The sequence below is a fragment of the Myotis yumanensis genome, unplaced genomic scaffold (assembly GCF_028538775.1).
Source record: "Myotis yumanensis isolate MYYU_CA2020_CCGP unplaced genomic scaffold, mMyoYum1.0.hap1 SCAF_1, whole genome shotgun sequence".
NCBI classification, from domain to species: Eukaryota; Metazoa; Chordata; class Mammalia; order Chiroptera; family Vespertilionidae; genus Myotis; species Myotis yumanensis.
In genome coordinates, this window is record NW_027223752.1 from 203,646,754 (window position 1) to 203,659,965 (window position 13,212).

Here is a 13,212-nt window from a genome sequence, read left to right on the forward strand (position 1 = left end):
CTTATTAAAGAAAATTATGGATGCATTAGAATTATTATGGGAGAATTTAGTAAAAGCTGCTCCTTTCCCAAAATTATATGAGTAAGAACTAATAGTATAACAATAAAGTAGTAGCTAGGAACTCAGACATTGCTTAATTTCACAAATTTTTCTTCTACTTAGTGATTTTATAGGTTTAAATTTTCAAACTTGGCTTTCATATAGTAGCAATTCCATAGAATTTTTGTAAATATTATTGGAAAAATTTATGTAAAGTATTTATAATGTATAGCATATAAAATGTATTAAATAAGTAGTAGCTACTGTTGTAATATAATTCTTGCATTATTCAGTCTTTCCATCCATGGCAATATATCTCCTTGCTACAAAGACATTTTTCTTCTATAACTCAGATTTATGATTTATTTTCTTTAGGACCAATATATTTATTTTTGTCTTACTTATTGTTAGGATATACAGGGGCTGACAAAAGTAGGTTTACACCTGTTTTATGACATTCTTTTGAGGTTATAAAGCTATTGTAATAATCATAACCTGCATGTTTTTTATATGAAAAACTTTAAAACCTATTTTGCACCCTCTGTATTATGCTTCCCATTGTGAAAATAGATTTTTATTATGTAGTTTAGTTGATTAATGGTAATATAAGGAAAATAATGGATTTTCATACATTTATATTGTAGCTTTCATCTTTTCTAAACTCACTACATAAGTCTGGTCTTTTTTAGGTTTTGAATTTTCAGTTTTTTCATGTATTCTTTTAATTTTAGTTTCATATCCCCTATTTCAATGTTAAGAACTTTGAGGACAAAAGTAAATGAAATATATATAGCAAAACATTTTAATATTCCTTAATATAATAATATTTCATAGGTAGATATTTGCTGTTGTTTTGGATGCATTAATATACATGCTATAGAAACTTGCTATTCCTAATTAGTCATTTTTTTCTAATTAATACTCATCTAAGGATATGTTTTATTGATTTTAGAGAGAGAAAAACAATCATGTGAGAGAGAAGCATTGATCAGTTATCTCCTATACATACCCTGACTGGGGACAGAACCGGAAACCTAGATTAGTGCCCTGACTAGGAATTGAACCCACAACATTTTGGTCTAGAGAGTGAAGCTCCAACCAACTGAGTATCCAATGAGGGAAGCCTAATTAGTCATTTTTCAAAAATTCAGTAATATATACAATTTGAAGATATGAGGTATTAATACTTTTATAGTAGAAAAAAACACAACACAATTTAAAAAAAAACATGGTCAATATTATTGAGCAACTTTATGATCAGTATTAATTTGCATATTTATATTTAGAAATTTTATTGTTTGTTTAATCAATAGTTCAAAATCATTAAATAGACTGATTTTTTGATATACTATGACCTACATTATTCATCATAGAATGTGGTGCCATTCTGAAATAGTCCACAACTATGATATTTTCCCACATTCTACTAGTAAGTAATAAGATCTTACCTTAGTCAGTTTGGGCTTCTATAACAAAACACCATAGTCTGGGTGGCTTACACAATGAACATTTACTAGTATTTCTCATAATTCTGGAAACAGAAATCTAAGATCAAGGTATCAGTTGAATTTGATGCCTGGTGAGAACCTGTTCCTGGTTTGCAGATGGCTGCCTTCTTGCTGTGTTCTCACATGGTGAAAAAAGAGAGGGCTCTGGTCTCTTTCTCTTCTTCTAAGGACATTAATCCTGTTATAGAGACTCCACCTTCATGATCTCATCGAAAGCTCACTACCTCCAAAAGATATCATCCCTTGAGGATCAAGGCTGAGACATTTAAATTCAACAAATTAAAAAAAAAAAAAAAAAGAATTTGAGGGAACACAAACATTCAATCCAAATCACTAATTGCTTATCTAAATGTATAGCCAAGATTCCTAGGTTATGTCAGCACTACTATGTTGTTTCAAAACAAAGTTCATATGATGGATTTTATTATAGACAAGTGGCTCTCACGGGGGGTTTATTTTCCCCCAGATGACATTAGCTAATGTCTGAAGCCGGTTTCGATCATTACCACTAATTGGGAGAGTATGCTATTAGCATGTTATGAGTCATTAAGGCCAGGGATGCTGGTAAGCTTCTACATCGCACAGGACAGCTGCCCACAAGAAAGAATTATTGAGTCCAAAATAGCACTACTTTGTAAACCTCAATATAAACAAGAATAAACTGCCCGCTGGCATGGCTCCGTGGTTGAGCATCAACCTATGAACTAGGAGGTCACGGTTCGATTCCCAATCAGGGTACTTGCCTGGGTTGTAGGCTGGATCCCCAGTGTGGGGCATGCAGGAGGCAGCCGATCAATGATTCTCTCTCATCATTGATGTTTTTATCGCTCTCTCCCTTTCCCTTCCTCTCTGAAATCAATAAAAATATATTTAAAAAAGAATAAACTATAATTTGAGATGGCATTTTATTTATCTTACTTGAAGGGCATATATAAAGTTGAGATTCATTCTGACCAAATGACACATTTTTATCTTTCATTTTTTTGTAAGTATAAGGAAGAATAAAACAAGGGTGATTTCTATAATTTTTAAATCTTGTAACTAGAAAAATTAAACTTTCCCAACACTGGGGTTTGTCACACCTAGCTCACTGACTATGGGCTTTGTGCAACCTGTCTCTGAAGGAGGTGTTACACACATGAGGTATAGATACTGATTTTACCTTTATTTTATTGTTGCAATTTTCCAGAAAAGTTTTATAGAGTTTCACATAATACTTTACATCTGTGTTTTTCTCAAGTAGAATTTCATGGTTGGAAAGCACTGTACAGCAAACATTGACTCTTATTTAAAAGGAAGTCAGAGAAGCATATGAGGATTGGGGGAAGACTTCAAGTATAATAAGTAGGTGCACAGAGAGAGGTGACTATTTGAATTACATTTCACAAAGCGAGTGTTACATGCTCAAATGATGGAACCCCAGATTCTGCATTGTGTCTCATCAGAGATATAAATTGTGTCTATTTAAATAAAATAATTGCATAATTTCTTAGGGAATACAGTTTTTAAATAGGAAAGTAGTCATGTTTAAAAGTATGGCATGAAGTCAATCATGCAGATGCTTATAAGTTTCTCCTGACAGATTTTTGGCTGTCAAAATTAAATTCAAGCATGTCTTACAACAGTGGCATCCAGATTATAGAGATTACTATTCTTTGAAAATTAAATTATGTGAAATTCAAAAGTTGAGAAATATACTTATTCATATTATGTTCACTCTTTTCAGAAAATAATATATTTAAAAAGAAATATGCTTAGTAATTTGCTAAGTGCAGCTGCCATATATCTTGGGTAGTCTCAAGAAGTAAAATTTTAAATATTTTATTAGCTTTGTCAACTATTTTTCAGGCTATATAGTATTCATATCTATAATATATGAACAAGTACAATCTGAATAATTTTTAAAAATTTAATATTTTGGAGAACCAAGATGGCGGCGTAGGGAGCGGACCTGTGTGTGCTGCTCTCTCACAGCATCATTGAAACTATCAACTATGAAGTAAACAACCGCCACTCAGAACCATGGGGAAGTTGGCCCAGTGGGAGATCTACAACTGGAGGAAAAGAAAGAAGCGCAGTGAGACTGAGTGGGAGCTACGGAGGCACCAAAAACAGAGGTACGCAGTCACACGCCACGCGGGCTGCAAATGGATTCTCAGTTTTTTACGAACCCTCGAATCCTCTGGGCTTGCGTGGGGCGGGTCTCTGAGGCCCCAGATCCCACAGGGAGAGGCGGCCACGGCCTTGCAGTGGTCGGAGAGCGAGGGAAGCTCTGACACGCGGCTGCTCGCCGGCACCGAGGGACAAGAAGTCCTGGTGTCCCGGGGAGGCGAGGGGCGCGGAGACGCCGCCATCGCTATTTCTTCCACGCTGGCGACTCCCTGTGACCCCGCCCTACCCTCAGGGCTGTGCCAGAGGCACAAGAGGGAATGACTGTGCTTTTACAAACTCTCAAATCCACTGAGCTGGTTCGGGCGGGTCTCTGAGGCCCCAGGCCCCAAGGCGAGAGACGGCATGGCCTTCCAGAGGTCAGGAAGCGAGGGAGGCTCTGGCGCTCGGCTGCTCGCCGCACTGGGGGACACAAAGTCCTGGTGTCCTGGATAGGCAAGGGGCCGCTGAGTCTCCGCCCCGGCGACTCCCTGTGACCCCGCCCTACGCAATTTACATTCCTATCTGGGCTGTGCCAGACTCACAGGTAGAAACGCCCTTGCTTCTGCAAACTTTCAAATCCACTGAGCTGGTTCAGGCGGGATCATGAAGCACCAGACCCTACGGGGAGAGGCAGCACGGCCTTGCAGCCATCAGAAAGCGAGGGAGACTCTGTTGCACAGCTGCTCGCCGGCACTGGGGGACACAAAGCCCTGGCAGAGAGTCAAGGGGCCTCGGAGACTCAGCCAGTGCTATTTGCTCCGCCATGGCGACTCCCTGAGTGTCAGCCCTAATCAATTTACATCCCCATCCAAGCTGTGCCAGGTGCACAAAAAGACCCACCTGCGCTTTTGCAGCCTATCCCAACAAATTGCAGACTTCAACTGCTCGCAGCCATGAGAGACACACTCAAGAAGCAGACCCAGGAGAACCAGGATGGCGGCATAAGGAAGAGACCTGTGCGTGCTACCTCACACAACAACATCGAAACTACCAAATATCAGACAAACACCTATCATACAGAACCATGGGAAAGTTGGCCCAGTGGAAGCTCTACAACTGGAAGGAGAGAAAGAACATTGAGACTGAGTAGGATGTGACACCAAGTACAGAGCCCAACCCAACAAACTGCAGATTTCAACTCCTCGCATAGAAAGAAGCGCATTGAGACTGAGTAGGATGTGCAGAGGCACCAAGTACAGAGCCCATCCCAGCAGGCTGCAGATTTCAGCTCCTTGCATCTGGGAGGGACGCAATCGGGGGGCAGAGTCGGGTCCGGGGCCGGCCAGGGCTGGGCCTGACTCGGCCGGCACTGTGGAACTGCTGTACCAGCAAGCGCACAAACATGCCCACTGGTCCCAGTCTCTTGTGGGGCGCTGGGGGACAGCAGACAGGCAGTCTGTGCACTTGGTGGAGGGCAGGAGTGCTGGATGTTCAACCACCAGGAACGCCTGGAGATTTTGTCTAGTGGGGAGCCGCCTGCAGGGGACAGAGGGCCAAACTTCCTGTTTCCCCGGTAAGGCTGGGATGGCCCCGGTGAGGTCGGGATGGCCCCGGTGAGGTTGAAACGGTCCCGGTGTGGTAGGGACGACCCCGGTGAGGTTGAAACGGCCCCCGTGATGTAGGGACGACCCTGGTCAGGTCGAAACGGCCCCGGTGTGGTAGGGACGACCCCGGTGAGGTTGAAACAGCCCCGGTGTGGTAGGGACAACCCCGGTCAGGTTGAAACGGCCCCCGTGAGGTAGGGACGACCCCGGTCAGGTCGAAACGGCCCCGGTGTGGTAGGGACAACCCCGGTCAGGTTGAAACAGCCCCGGTGTGGTAGGGACGACCCCAGTGAGGTTGAAACGGCCCCCGTGAGGTAGGGACGACCCCAGTCAGGTCGAAACGGCCCCGGTGTGGTTGAAACGGCCCCCGTGAGGTAGGGACGACCCTGGTCAGGTCGAAACGGCCCCGGTGTGGTAGGGACGACCCCGGTGAGGTTGAAACAGCCCCCGTGAGGTAGGGACGACCCCAGTCAGGTCGAAACGGCCCTGGTGTGGTAGGGACAACCCCGGTCAGGTTGAAACAGCCCCGGTGTGGTAGGGACAACCCCGGTGAGGTTGAAACGGCCCCCGTGAGGTAGGGACGACCCCGGTGAAGTTGAAATGGCCCCCGTGAGGTAGGGACGACCCCGGTCAGGTTGAAAAGGCCCCGGTGTGGTAGGGACGACCCCAGTGAGGTTGAAACAGCCCCCGTGAGGTAGGGACGACCCCGGTGAAGTTGAAACGGCCCCGGTGTGGTAGGGACGACCCCGGTGAGGTTGAAACGGCCCCCGTGAGGTAGGGACGGCCCCGGTGAGGTTGAAACGGCCCTGGTGAGGCTCAGGCGGCCCTGGTGAGGTTGAGACTACTCCAGTGAGGTTGGGACAAATAAAGGGGACCAGTATGGACTGATGAACAGGGGTAGATACAGAAGCAGAGCAACATTGAACAGAATGTTAAACTACAGTGGGAAGCCTGGGGAGGGTTGCGGGGGGGGATTAAGAGACCAACTGAAGGACTTATATGCATGCAGATAAGATTAACCAATGGACACAAGACACGGGGCGGGGGGGGGGGCGGGGGATAGGGGCCGGGGGAATGTCAAGGGGGGGAAAAAAGGAGACATATGTAATACTCTTTGTAATACTTTAAGAAATAAAAATTATTAAAATAAAAAAAAAATTAATATTTCCTCTATGTACATTTTCTTATTTTTTAAGAACTTTCTATATGAAACCTATCTTTAGAAAATCTAGTTTCTGTACATTTTGATGCATAAGAAACCTAATGTCTAATTATTTAAAGCAAATAGCCCATATCCTTTTATAGTGGGAACAAGGAACTAAATTTGTATAAAAGGCAGGTCAAAAGTATTTTCTTACCCTTTGATGTTAATGTGGTGTATTTGTGTGTATGTTGTATGTGTGTATGAAGGTGAGAGAGATAGGGAGAAGATCAGTTTAGAAATTTGCCTTTCCATATATTGAAATTCATTAATGCTTCTTAATACATTTTAAAACATTTCTCCAGCCCTAACCAGTTTGGCTCAGTAGATAGAGCATCGGCCTGCGGAATCAGGGGTCCGAGGTTCAATTCCGGTCAAGGGCATGTACCTTGTTTATGGGTATATACCCAGTGGGGAGTGTGCAGGAGGCAGCCAATCGATGTTTCTCTCTCATCAATGTTTCTAACTCTCTATCCCTCTCCCTTCCTCTCTGTAAAGAATCATTCAAATATATTTAAAAAAATAAAACATTTTTCCATTAAAAGGCAATTTCTCTTTGTCAAGTTTATTCCCGGTATATATTTGTTGTTGTTTCCATTTGTACATAATAATTTGTTTAATTACAATCCTGCATTGACTGTTGCTGGCAAATAGATATACTGTCATCTATTACATAAGGTTTTGTGTCCAATAATCTTGCTGATTTCACTTAGGAATGCTAAATATCTAATGAATGGTTTACTTGTGTTTTCCTATAGGGTTATCTATAAAAACTTCAATGATATTCAGTCATTTTGACCCCCCAAAAGTACAAATGCATATGGCTTACCCTAACGTATACAAAATCATATTATTTAATTTTCTGACACCAAAAGTGAATTTCTTAATCTCATTTTTCTATACTCTATGTATTTTACTATTCATTCAGAATAAAAAAATTGAACCTTTCTTCCAGGTTCAATAATTAGTTTTTTTTCCCCTCTGGGTATGTATAACATAGTGGCTAACATCCATTTAGCTTCTATATTTTCCATTTCCTAATCTTGTGATTTTTTTAAAAAAATCTTCTTGATTTGTCTAGTTCTTCTGACTGTCACTTTTGCTATATTGTTTCTATGTATTATTAGTAATATTGTAATAATGTACATTGCATGCATGTTACCTTGCTTTTTATTTAAGGGTTAAAGTTGGATTTTTTTCAGATAAAAAGTGTTTTTATCTGCTTGTTGCATGAAAGATCTTCCAATACAGGACCAAAATAATGCAATTATTTTCACAATGACTAGAGGACTGGTGCACAAAATTTGTGCACTCAGGGGGTGATGGTCCGTCAGCCTGGCCTGTGCCCTCTTGCAGTCCAGGAGCCCTCGAGAGATGTCTGACAGACGTCTTAGGCCTGACCTAGGGAGCTTCTAGCTGAGCAGTGCTCCCCCTGTGGGAGCACACTGACCACCAGGGGGCAGCTGCTTAGTTGAGTGTCTGCCCCCTGGTGGGCAGTGCATCATAATGACCTGTCCTTCTGCCTTTTGGTTGATTTGCATATTAGCCTTTTATTATATAGTACTAGAGGCCCGGTGCACAAAATTTGTGCACTTGGCGGGGGGAGAGAGGGTCCCTCAGCCCGGCCTGTGCCCTCTCACAGTCTGGGACCCCTCGGAAGATAATGACCTGCTGGCTTAGGCCTGCTCCCAGGTGGCAGAGGGCAGGCCCAATCCCTAGTGCAGCCCCCTGTTGGGCTCAGAGCAGGGCCGATTGGGGAGTTGGGGCACCGCCCCCTGTAATACACAGAGCAGGGTGGATCGGGAGGTTGTGATGCCACCCCTAGTCACGCTCAGGGTAGGGCCGATTGGGGGAGGGGGGCCACCGCCCCATGTCACACTCAAGGCAGGGTCGGTAGGGAGGTTGTGGTGCCAGCCCCTGTCATGCACAGAGTAGGGCTGATTAGGGGGTTGGGGCACTGCCCCCTGTCACGCACAGAGCAGGGCCTATCAGGGGGTTGAGGAGCTCCCCCCTGTCACTCACAGAGTAGGGCCAATAGGGGAGTTGGGGCACCTCCCCCTGTCATACACAGAGCAGGGCCGATCATGGGGTTGGGGTGCCGCCCTCTATCACCCACAGAGCAGGGCCAATCAGGAGGTTGGGGCGCCACCACTGTCACACAAAGAGCCGCAGGACGATCAGGGGGTTGGGAAGCTCCCCCCTATCAGGCACAGAGCAGGGCTGATCAGGGGGTTGGGCACCTTCCCCTGTCACAAACAGAGCAGGGCGGATAGGGAGGTTGTGGCCCCGCCCCCTGTCACACATAGAGCTTCAGGGTGATCAGGGGGTTTGGTTGCTGCCCTCTGTCACGCTTATCCCGGTGCCGGGAGGCCTCATGGCTCCGCTGATTCCAGTGCTGGGAGGCATATTACCCTTTTACTATATAGGATAGAGGTCTGGTGCACGGGTGGGGGCTGGCTGGTTTGCCCTGAAGGGTGTCCTGGATCAGGGTGGGGGTCCCCACTGGGGCGCCTGGCCAGCCTGGATGAGAGGATGATGGCTATTTGCAGCTGGTCACACCCCCTTCAGGGTGGGAGTCCCCACTGGGGTGCCTGGCCAGTCTGGGTGAGGGGCTGAGGACCGTTTTCAGGCTGGCGGGTGACTGAAGCTCCCAACCTATTCTTTTTTTCTTTTTTTTAATTCTGGGCCAGCTTTAGCTCTGAGGCTTGGCTCCAGCTCTGAGGCCTTGGCTGATGAAAGCAGGTATCTGGTTTGTTTGGGTTCTATAATTATAACACTGTTGTGGTCCTGTTCACTCCAGCTCTGAGATTCGGGCTGGCTAAAAGCAGGGATCTGCATTTGTTCTATAATTGAAACAATGTTGTGGTCCTGCTGGTTGAAGCCTGGCTGGCTGAAAGCAGGTTTCTGGGGTTTTGTTTAGCTTCTATATTTGTAACAGTGTTTCTTAAACTGCAAGCTCAGAGGCCAGCAAGGCAGGCGGGGAAGGTTGGCTTCCTCCGTCACTGAAGCAAGTAAGCCTCCCTGTTCCCTTCAAGCTGCCTGGCTGCCGGCCGCCATCTTGGTTGGCAATTAATTTGCATATCGCCCTGATTAGCCAATGGGAAGGGTAGCAGAGGTACTGCTAATTACCACGTTTCTCTATTATTAGATAGGATTTTTCAGAACACAAAGGTAGCATAACTTCAACTGCTAACTTACATAGTGACAGGCTTTAAATTATTAATTTTCAAGGGGTATATTTTTCATATCAATGTTGAGACATACAAATTTCCTTTTTGTTCAGAAGGCTTCTATCTAGGAAAAGGTGTTCATTTGATTATGTTTTATAATTTGGGAAAGATATCTAACTTGATAACATATATGTAAGGTAATATTTAGTTTTACTTTCTTGTTTCCAAACCTCATATAACCCTAAATAAAAGAACACTTAGGGTTATCAGGGTTTGGCACATACTAAAGGGAAAAGGTGATTTTTGAAAACTGCTTTCTATCCACATTCTGAGGTTTTATTTGAGGTTACTATTTTGTCAACTGAAATTTTTTTAAAAACATATATATATATTTTTTTTTCTGTTTGCTTTAAATGACTGTGTAAGTCAATTAAAATTGGTCTTATATTATCTGCTAGTAGGAGAAACTCCCTTTTTCTCTTTCTTCCTGTAAGTATCTAGTCATGCTTATACAATCCCGTTGAACTATAGTGTCCTTTATACTTCTAAATCTTAGTCTAATCTGGATTTATCCTTACCTAAAGTGGTTTATTGACTATCTAATAATCATCTCAATGTTAACATGGCTGTGTTTTGCTTCTGTTGAAATAACCATTAATGCAATGCCTGGCTCACAGCACAAAATGAATTGGGGAAGACAAAGTCAATAATTCCACTTAGTCTAGTTTATTTTTTGAATAATTATTAAATATCCATGAATAATTTAAAATTGCATTTTAATATACAAGCTTGATATTAGAAGTAGAAGTTGAAGAAATAAATTTGGAGTATATCAAACAAGAATATTGTTTAAAGTCATGGGATTAAATAAAATATTTGAAATGGACACTATAATTAGCAAAGAGAATTTGCAAAATTGGACCTAACGGACTCTACTATTTAGAACTTAGATTAAGAGGGAGCTTCAAGAGCTCTATTAGTAGAACTGAGAGCAATATAGTTGCTTTTGATTAAAGTAGTGTTAACCATGTCAAGATTCAAAATCAGTGGCCAAATAAAGGCAATGATATTTAAATATTTTATAAAACTTAGGAAGATCAACTTTGTCATATTTATATGTGTGCAAGTTATAAACAGAAATGCTATTGATATCTCAGGATATCAAATAGGTAGTATCTATAATAATAAAAGCATAATATGCTAATTAGACCAAACAGTCGAATGACCTTCCAGACATCAATCCAGACGTCCTTCTGGATGAAGTCATGGTGATGGGGATCAATGCAAAGGCAGTTAGGGGCGATCAGGCAGGCAGGCGAGTAGTTAGGGGTGATGAGGCAGGCAGACGAAGGCGGTTAGGAGCAATCAGGCAGGCAGGCAGGTGAAATGTTAGGAGCCAGCTGTCCCGGATTGTGAGAGGGTGCAGGCCAGGCTGAGGGACCCCCTCCATGCATGAATTTTGTGCACCGGACCTCTAGTCTATAATAATAAATGGGTAATATGCTAAGTAGACCAGATGTCTTCCAGACATCATTCTGGACGTCCTTCCTGATGAAGCCAGGGCTGGAGGGAAGACAGCCTTGGTCTCTGGTGCCTGCAGGCAGCTGGAGGAGGGAAGCCCGGGTCCCAGGTGCCAGAGTGAAGCTAGTGCCGGCAGCCAGGAGAAGGAAGGCCTACTCTTGCATGAATTTTCATGCACCAGGCCTCTAGTTCTGTTATAAATCATGATGTTAATGTAGGTAACCAAACTGTTGCTTCATGTCTTCATGAAAACTTATTGAATAATGCTTCTCTACTGTCAGTAGATTAGAGCAAAGGACACCAAGGGACTGAGTTTCAAGCTTCATCCATAACTTAGTAAGTAGAAAGCCTTAATCTGTACATACCACTTAACCTTTCTGGGCCTCATTTGACCTACCTGTCTAATTAATATAAAATTGATATAATATATAATATAATATATAATTGATAACCTTGGAAAGGTGCTGAAAAAAAAAACAATAATTCACTATCTCATAAAAGGACTGGTAGAATAAAAACACAGGAGATTAAAACATCTGGACAGTAATATTAAAATAGATAACTTTTGGTTTGTATATATTTTTTAAAATACCAAGTTGAACTCGAACCTTATCAAAAGACCTTTTAACTTAATAAAAAGATATAACAATATGAATAAAGAGGAGGGTGATCCCATGCTGCTTTTAATATTGACTGTTACTGTAAATTACCTCATTATAATGAATTATTTATTTTTATGATTTGTGAATATTGCTTTTACTTTATGGGAGTTGATGTTGTTATTTTATATTCCTCCATTTGTTGTTTCTTAAGGTTGACTTAGCAGATCTCTGGTATTTCAGCAATATTATTCCAAGGAACTTGTAATTTAAACAATTCACTGCTTGTTCAATGTACTGTATCTTTTCACTCTAATTTAGTATTTACAAAGTAAATCTTCCTGATACATTACATATGAATTGTTAGGATTTATTCACCCAATAAAACTGGAAATACAGTATTCTTAGCAATGAAAAATAAAGTATCAGTAAATCTTAGTTTTTTTTTATCGTCTTTAATGCTTATCTGTTTTGTTGTTGTTTTTGTGTGTTTTTTTGAGACAATAATACTGTATAGCTATATGTCACATAAGGAGGAAATTCTCCCTGAGGAATTAAAATCCTTATCTTTAGAATTACTTCAAAGGAACAGGTATGTGAGAGTGTGTGTGTGTGTGTGTGTGTGTGTGTGTGTGTGTTGTTTTATTTTTACCTCTTGTACTTGGGGAGTTTTTCATGGGCCAAAGTAAAGTAAAATCATTCCAGACTAGCAAAGTTAACTCATGGATGTCAATTGTAACACCATATAAAGCGATATAAAGTAGAATTGTATGAGTTTTGGCACATTTGATTAGCTAATACAGGAAATAAGAAAATTTTGAGAGTTTTGAAGATGAAAAAGAAGAGTCACATTTTGTCTTGAATTCTGTATGCAGTTGTTCCTATTTTGTTATTCTGACATACATGCATATTTCTTTTACCATCTATAATAATAAAAGCATAATATGCTAATTAGATCAGCCTAATGACCTTCCAGATGTCATTCTGGACATCCTTCCAGAGTACCTTCCTGATGAAGCTGCAGCGGCAGGAGCCGAGGCAGAGGCAGTTAGAGGTGATCAGGCAGGCAGGCAGAGGCAATTAGGCAGGCAGGCAGAGGGGTTTGGGGTGGTCAGGAAGACAGGCAAGTGGTTAGGGGTGATGAGGCAGGCAGGCAAGTGAGCGATTAGGAGCCAGCAGTCCCAGATTGCAAGAGGGATGTCCAACTGCTGGTTTAGGCCTGATCCCACTAAACAGGCAGCAGGACATTCCCCAAGGGGTCCCGAATTGCGAGAGGGTGCATATTGGGCTGAGGGACTGCCCCCATGCACGAATTTCATGCACCAGGCCTCTAGTATAAATATAAGATAATCAGTAGTCTTTCTATATATTATACATTCTAAAAGACTGCAATATTTTGTGGATTTCATGTACTATAGTTTCATTATTTCTTTGTTGCTGGCTATTTACACTATTTCATTTTTTAAAAATTTACATGAT